The sequence below is a fragment of the Bos indicus x Bos taurus genome, chromosome 13 (assembly GCF_003369695.1).
Source record: "Bos indicus x Bos taurus breed Angus x Brahman F1 hybrid chromosome 13, Bos_hybrid_MaternalHap_v2.0, whole genome shotgun sequence".
Lineage (NCBI taxonomy): Eukaryota > Metazoa > Chordata > Mammalia > Artiodactyla > Bovidae > Bos > Bos indicus x Bos taurus.
In genome coordinates this window covers 3,868,325-3,876,097 of record NC_040088.1, presented here as the reverse complement: position 1 = coordinate 3,876,097, position 7,773 = coordinate 3,868,325, and positions in this window count along the sequence as shown.

The following is a 7,773-nucleotide window of genomic DNA, read 5'->3' as shown; positions in this document are numbered from 1 at the left end:
TCTCTTCCAAGAGGGAGAGGCATTGTTGTGTCCATTTTGAAAATGAGGAAACTGAGGTTTAAGGACCCAAAGTAACATAATTAAGAAGCGGGTGAGCTCAATCCCTAAACCCAACTTCAAAATTCTTTTATCACACCCCGATGCCCATTATCCAGCTGTAGCTGAATATAGACAAGATAGCCAAACAAGAAAATATTGTGGTAAATGAAAACATATTACATTAAGCCTGTCCTGAAAAATCCAGGGTCTGCAGAAATAACTTCTACAGATAAAGTCAAAGAGAAGTTTTCTCCAAAGGAAAATCTTCCATGAATATTGAAAGGAAAGATTCAGTACACTTTTCAAATCTACCTCCAACTGATGAGCTGCGGCCAGCAGCTAGTAATCCAGAGGCAAAGTAAGACCTTAGAACAAAGCGGAGGGGGCTGAGTGGTGCGGCAGGCTAGTCGCTAAGCCAAAAATACTCAATTTTTTGAGTATTTAATATTCCTTAAACAACCAAAAGATCTGCACGTGTGATAAGAGTCAGGGAAGAGAAAAAAAAAAAAGATCACTGCACAGGATTAAACTTTGTAATGCCTTTTGTTAGATGACTGGGTTTGTGTATAATCAGGTTCTACTCCCTGTTTGCCCCAGACAGAAATTGTCGGGAAATTGACTTCTTTTATACCTTTCCATGAGCAGTCTATGAACACTGAGGCTTTATTGTGTTTGAGGGTATTTGGGATACATAATCCCATTTTATCATCTTTAAAATCCTTTTTTATTCCCATTTCACCCAACGCCTCCTGGGTACTAACAGTTGTATGCTGAACATATAAATTCAGGAACTTTCCAGTTAAAGGTATAGTTGTCTGTGGAACTCAAACCTTCCAAGTCCATGGAATCCTACCTCTGCGGTGTTCTGCAAGGAACTTTCTCCCCTCCTATTCCTTGCCTCTCTTCACCTGCCTATTTCTACTAAGCCCCCAGTCTCAGCTCAAGTTTTTTTCCTAAAACCGGTATGTTCTCATCCGAATTAGAACAGTCTCGCCTGTTAGTCTAGATCTTTTAGAAGCCAGTTCTTTCCTTTCATAGCATAGTTCAAGATGGATAGTTATAGATTGAATGGTGTATGCATTTATGATTGGTTTTGCACAGTGCGGGCTCCACAAGGGCAGACACCTTCACCCCTGTGTCTCTAGCACAGCCATAGTAACAGAACACAGAAATCACAGTCAGTGACTTTGGAGAAGGATTTTGGGAGGCTGAATATAAAACAGGGTATTAAAAGCCGGTACCATTGATGGTGAAGCTGATGCTGAGGCTGAAACTCCAATACTTTGGCCACCTGATGCGAAGAACTGACTCACTGGAAAAGACCCTGATGCTGTGAGGGATTGGGGGCAGGAGGAGAAGGGGACGACAGAGGATGAGATGGTTGGATGGCATCACCAAGTCGATGGACATGAGTTCGAGCAAGCTCAGGAGTTGGTGATGGACAGGGAGGTCTGGCGTGCTGCGGTCCATGGGGTCGTAAAGAGTCGGACACGACTGAGTGACTGAACTGAACTGACCATTGATGGAAATGTACAATGTGCGACTGTCATGGTTTCTTAAAAAATCAAAATAGAATTACCATAGGATCCAGCATTTCCACTTTTAGGTATGTAACTGAAAGAACTGAAAGCCGGGACGTCAACAGGAGCCTGTTCGCCCATATTCACAGCAGCATTATTCACAGGAGCTAGAAGGCGGACGCAACCCAAGACCATCAACAAGTTAATGGCTAAACAGACTGTGGTGTCTACATACAATGAAATGTTATTCACCCTTAGAAATGAAAGGAACTCTGACTTGCTACAACCTGGATGAACCTTGAAGATATTACGCCAAGGGAAATAAACCAGTCCCAAAAGGACAAATACGATTCCAGTTCTATGAGGTACCTAGAGAAGTCACATTCGTGCAGACGGAAAGCAGAGGGGTGATCACCAGGGGCTGGGTGGAGGGGGAAACGGGGAGTTGTAGTTTAAAGGGTACGGAGTTTCAGTTTTGCAGGATGCAGAGAGTGCTGGAGACTGCACAATGATTCCTACTTAACACTGATGAGTTCACTTAAAGACGGTTAAATTGTGAAATTTTATGGTATGTATATTCTACCACAACTGGAAAAAAAGGCAATTACAAACTGATGGCTGCCCAACCATATGTATTTATTAAAAATCACTGAAGTGTGCACCCATAGTGGGTGAGTCTTATGACGTGTACAGCATGTCTAAATGACGCTGTGGTTAAGAAGGTGATTAGGTATTTATGTTAAGAAGGTGATTAGGTATTTATGTTACGTCGAGTGCTCAGTGATGTCCAACTCTACCATCGCGTGGACTGTAGCCCGCCAGGCTCCTTGGTCCATGGGATTTCCCAGGCAAGAGTACTGGAGTGGGTTGCCACATCCTCTTCCCGGAGATCTCCCTGACCCAGGGATGGAACCCATGTCTCCTGCATTGTAGGCAGATTCTTTACCACTGAGCCATCTGGGCTTCCCGATTAGATAGTTGGTTGTCCCTATAATCGTAAGAGCCATAATTATCTGTGTGCTTTTCTCCTACGTGGATTCCCAGCATCTCAGTCTTGAAAAGACAGGAATGGCAAGGCTGGTGTCTGTAAAGCACAGTGTGCCACTGTGAAATGATCGCCCCTTTGGGTCCCTAATTATTTGTACCAGGAAACAGCTAAGCGGACAAATGCGGCAACAACTGCTGCTTTAATTTGGGGAATCTAAGGTTTGGATTCAGGAAGTAAAAGAGTGGCTTTTTTCCTCAACATGGACCAACCTCTTGGAGGCTATGGACTCATCGATTTGACATCTGCCTGCCTCAAATAGAAGGCTTTGTATATCAGGAAGCAGCCGTTCAAATCTAGAGATTTAGAAGTTGAGCGAAAATTGCTTCAGAATTCATCTTTGTCATTCACTGGGAGTGCTTTATTATGGGGCCAACTGTCCACTCTTCTGAGTGTCCTGGCCCAGAACTCTTTTATTGAGATGATTTATATTTGCAAAATCTGGCTAATTGCAGTAATCACCGCTTAAATGATGATACTCTCCCGATTCCTGTTTTAATGTCTCTCTGCTTGTTAACATTTTATCAATCCCAAATTGGTATTGAACAATTTCTAGCTCCAATTAGTCTTCCCTGTTAATACATCCTCTAATATATTAAATCCCACAACTGCATACTCAAAGGAAAAAGAAAAGTATAGTACTCCAGCAAGTTCATTAAAGCAGGAATGAACTATCAGAAACAGGAGTTTCTACCAGTTCCTTCAGCTGCAGAGGAGATGGACTAGGAATGAGAAAGTTGAGGCTACTGGGATTTTGTGGTCCCTCAGTCCCCTGACGGGCCCACTGTGGCCCATGCCTACAGGTCTTTAGGGCAATCTGGGGCACTTACATGCTCTAGAGAAGACTGGTCAGGCCTTACACTGTTAAGTCCAAGGCAGTGGTTCTCAATGGGGGTGATTTGACCTCCCCACCGCCTGGGGACATACGGCAATGAAGGAGAGCTCCTGATCCACAGTAGGTAGAAGCCGCAAGATAGCAGGCTAAGGCGGGAGAGCATGCTAATTCCCCACGTGACCCAGGACAGCCGCCCACCTACAACAGAGAGCTATGAGTCAGTAGTGCCAAAGCTGAGAAACCAGGTCTGTAGGTAATATGATTTTCAAGGCCATGTTCAGTTTCAGTTCAGTCGCTCAGTCGTGTCCGACTCTGCGACCCCATGGACTGCAGCACACCAGGCCTCCCTGTCCATCAGCAACTCCCGGAGTTCACCCAAACTTATGTCCAGTGAGTCGGTGATGCCATCCAACCATCTCATCCTCTGTCGTCTCCTTCTCCTCCTGCCCTCAATCTTTCCCAGCATCAGGGTCTTTTCAAATGAGTCAGCTCTTCACATCAGGGGGACAAAGTATTGGAGTTTCAGCTTCAGCATCAGTCCTTCCAATGAACACCCAGGACTGATCTCCTTTAGGATGGACTGGTTGGCCATATTAGTATCTATCTAATCCTTTTTTTTCCCCAATAATAATAAAATAATAATTTTTATTTCTTTAAATTTGTATTAAAAATAAAATAATAATTCCTAATAAAAGTGAAACTGCTAGTCACTCAGTCCTGTCTGACTCTTTGCAACCCCAAGGACTGTAGCCCACCAGGATCCTCTTTCCATGGAATTTTCCAGGCAAGAATACTGGAGTAGGTTGCCCTGCTCTCCTTCAGGGGATCTTCCCAACCCAAGGATCAAACCCGGATTTCCTGCATTGCAGGCTGATTCTTTACCATCTGAGCTACCAGGGAAGCCCTTTCTAATGAAACAAGGTACTAAATCACAATCACAGTAAATCCTCTTATCTTCTATAGAGAACCAATTAGTTACCAGTGGGAAGAGGGAAGCGGGAAGGGATAACAGATAGGTAGAAATTAAGAGGTATAAGCTATTATGTATAAATAAGATATAAGGACATATTGTACAACACAGGGAATATAGCCAATATTTTACAATAACTATACAAGGAGTATAACCTTTAAAATTGTGAATCACTATACTGTACACCTGTAACTTGTGTAATATTGTACATCAACTATTGTTGTTCAGTCACTAAGTTGTGTCTGATGCTTTGTGACCCCATGGACTGCAGCACGCCAGGCTTCTCTGTCCTTCACTATCTCCCTGAGTTTGCTCAAACTCATGTCCATTGAGTCAGTGATGCCATCCAACCATCTCATCCTCTGTCACCCCCTTCTCCTCCTGCCCTCAGTGTTTCCCAGCATCAGGGTCTTTTTCAATGAGTTGGCTCTTCACATCAGGTGGCCAAAGTATTGGAGCTTCAGCTTCAGCATCCAGTCCTTCCAATGAACATCCAGGGTTGATTTCCTTTAGGACTGACTGGTTTGATTTCTTTGCAGTCCAAAGGGCTCTCAAGAGTCTTCTCCAAAAAAAAAAAAAGAGTCTTCTCCAAAACCACAGATCAAAAGCATCAATTCTTCAGCACTCAGCTTCCTTTATAGTCCAACTCTCATATCCATACATGACTACTGGAAAAACCATAGCCTTGACTAGACGGACTTTTCTCAGCAAGGTGATGTCTCTGCTTTTTAATACACTGACTAGGTTTGTCATAGCTTTCCTTCCAAGGAGCCAGTGTCTTTTAATTTCATGGCTGCAGTCACCGTCTGCAGTGATTGTGAAGCCCAAGAAAAGAAAATTTGTCATTGTTTCCACTTCTTCCCCATCTATTTGCCATGAAGTGATGGGACTGGATGCCATGATCTTCATTTTTTGAATGCTGAGTTTTAAGCCTATACCTCAACTAAAACAGAATCCTTAGCTTCTCCAATACTTTAGCTACCTAATGCGAAGAGCTGACTGATTTGAAAAGACCCTGATGCTGGGAAAGATTGAAGGCAGGAGGAGAAGGGGAAGACAGAGGTTGAGATGGTTGGATGGCATCACCGACTCAATGGACATGAGTTTGAGCAAGCTCTGGGTGTCGGTGATGGACAGGGAGGCCTGGCATGCTGCAGTCCATGGGGTCGCAAAGAGTTGGACATGACTGAGTGACTGAACTAAACTGAGCTGACCACTGATGGAAATGTACAACGTGCAACTGTCATGGAAAACAGTATGGTGATTTCTTAAAAAAATCAAAATAGAATTACCATAGGATCTAGCATGTCCACTTTTGGGTATATAGCTGAAAGAGTCGGATACGACTGAGCGACTGAACAACAACAGCTTCTCCAGGGGAACCTTGTTAATCCCCCCAACTGACTCGAACCCATGCATCCCCGCCTTTCTCTCAGATTGTACAGGCTTAAATTCCCTCGTTCCCACATTGGGATGATTTGAGTAATTTTTCTGCTGCTTCTACAGATGAGAGAAAGATAATATTTGAGTGAATTTTCTTCTGATCTTTCTTTCATGAATATCATAACTTTTACAGAGTTGAGATCTATTTGAAAATACATTAAAAAAACAAAGAAAACATTTTGCAGTTCTATTTTACTTGAATGGGATAGCATCAGCCTTTTCTACTTTGCTAACAACAAATCTTTGTCAATGTGTTCTATCATGTCATTTTTTCACTCTATGGATGAACCTTTAATCCACTTAACCAATCCCTGTTATATATTGAGTTGTCTTTATTATAGAGAATATGAGAGTGAACATCCTGTTGATTTGGCTCTGTGCAAATTTGGGCTTTCTTTTCTTAAGACCACACACCCTGAGTTGTTCTGCAATAAGTGTTGGTGCTTCTCACACTCACAACCCATCAAAAGCTTCCGAAAATACTCTCTCATTCCTTTGTGAGTTCTTGTGCAAGACACGAGCCTGGGTAACACGAGTGGCCAAGCTAAAAGGGTAAAACCATAAACATGCTTATCAGGACATTCAGATATTTCGTAACTGGACAGGAGAAATGTATAGATTTTCAAAAGCAAGTTGAAGGTTCAATTGATTGAACAATTTTTCTGCTAAAAAGTGCTTTCCGCTGCATTCCCTTTGCTAGCTGTTCTGATTCAATCTTTAAACATTTCTGTATTGGCCCCCACAACCTTTCCTAAAAGTTTTCTCTTGCTTTTTCCTCTTTCTTTTTTGTGATTACCTTCCAGACACACACCCTGCTTCCCCGCCTTCCAAAAAATACCTATTCCGAACTTGTCTTAAAAAAAAAATAACACTGGGAAGGCACTTCTGTCAATGTGCCACAAACATTCATTATTATAACAAACCTTTAAGAGCTAAAAGCCCAGCACTGGAAAGTTTACTGTCATAAATATCTATCTATCATTGTAATATAAATTATAATTGAAAATAAACTTGTCAGAGAACTCTGCCCAAGACACAAAAAGTGAGTGGGTTAGAGCGAGGCAATTAAGAATGTTAATTGGCACAGAGAGAAAAGCAAAGGGCAGTCATTGTTAAGATAACCGGTCTATAAACACCGAAATGGATTTTGTGAAGGGGAAGAAAGGAAGGATCATCTTTTGACCATGAAAGGGAATACAAAATGCCCCGTCTTTGTTTTAATGTGCGGGGAGAGATTTTGACTTCTTTTCTCAGCTCCAACTTCCAAATAAACAAATGACCTGGCTCTGGTCTGGTTACAAAGACTGGAGATGAGGCGCTGAAACGGAGGGAAAAGCGGAGAGAGAGCAGAAAAGAGCAGAAAGAAGCAAAGGGTGAAGAAGAAACATAGGAGGGGAGGAAGGGAGGGGAGACAAATGTCGAGGAAGAAATAGACGCCGAAAAGGAAGGCGCGCCTAGGAAACAGGACAAGAGCTAAGGACGGCTGTTGGTTTGATTTGTTCTTGAGTTTTTTGTTGGGGCTGTGCCATGCAGCTTTCAGGATCTTAGTTCCCCAGCCATGAATCGAATCCAGGACCCAGCCGTGAAGGCATTGACTCCTAAGCCCTGGGCCACCAGGGAGTGTCCTGAAAGTTCATTTCTTAACCTGGGCGACATGGACACGCCGGGATGTGCGCCATTATCCTCTGGCCTCTCTCAGTCTCTCCAAACCGGGTTTCCTTTGCCAGTAAATGGAGAGACTAATCTCTACTCTGCTTCAAAAATTAGAAATGATGGTAATAAAGCCTCCGGCTTATACTGGTGTTCAGGAAGCACATATGGTTATCACGCACACTTTTTCAGGCTATAGTAGGAAGATTAAGGTTTCTGATAATATTAAGTAGACCCACAACATACATGATAGCCTGGGGGCCAGAGTCAT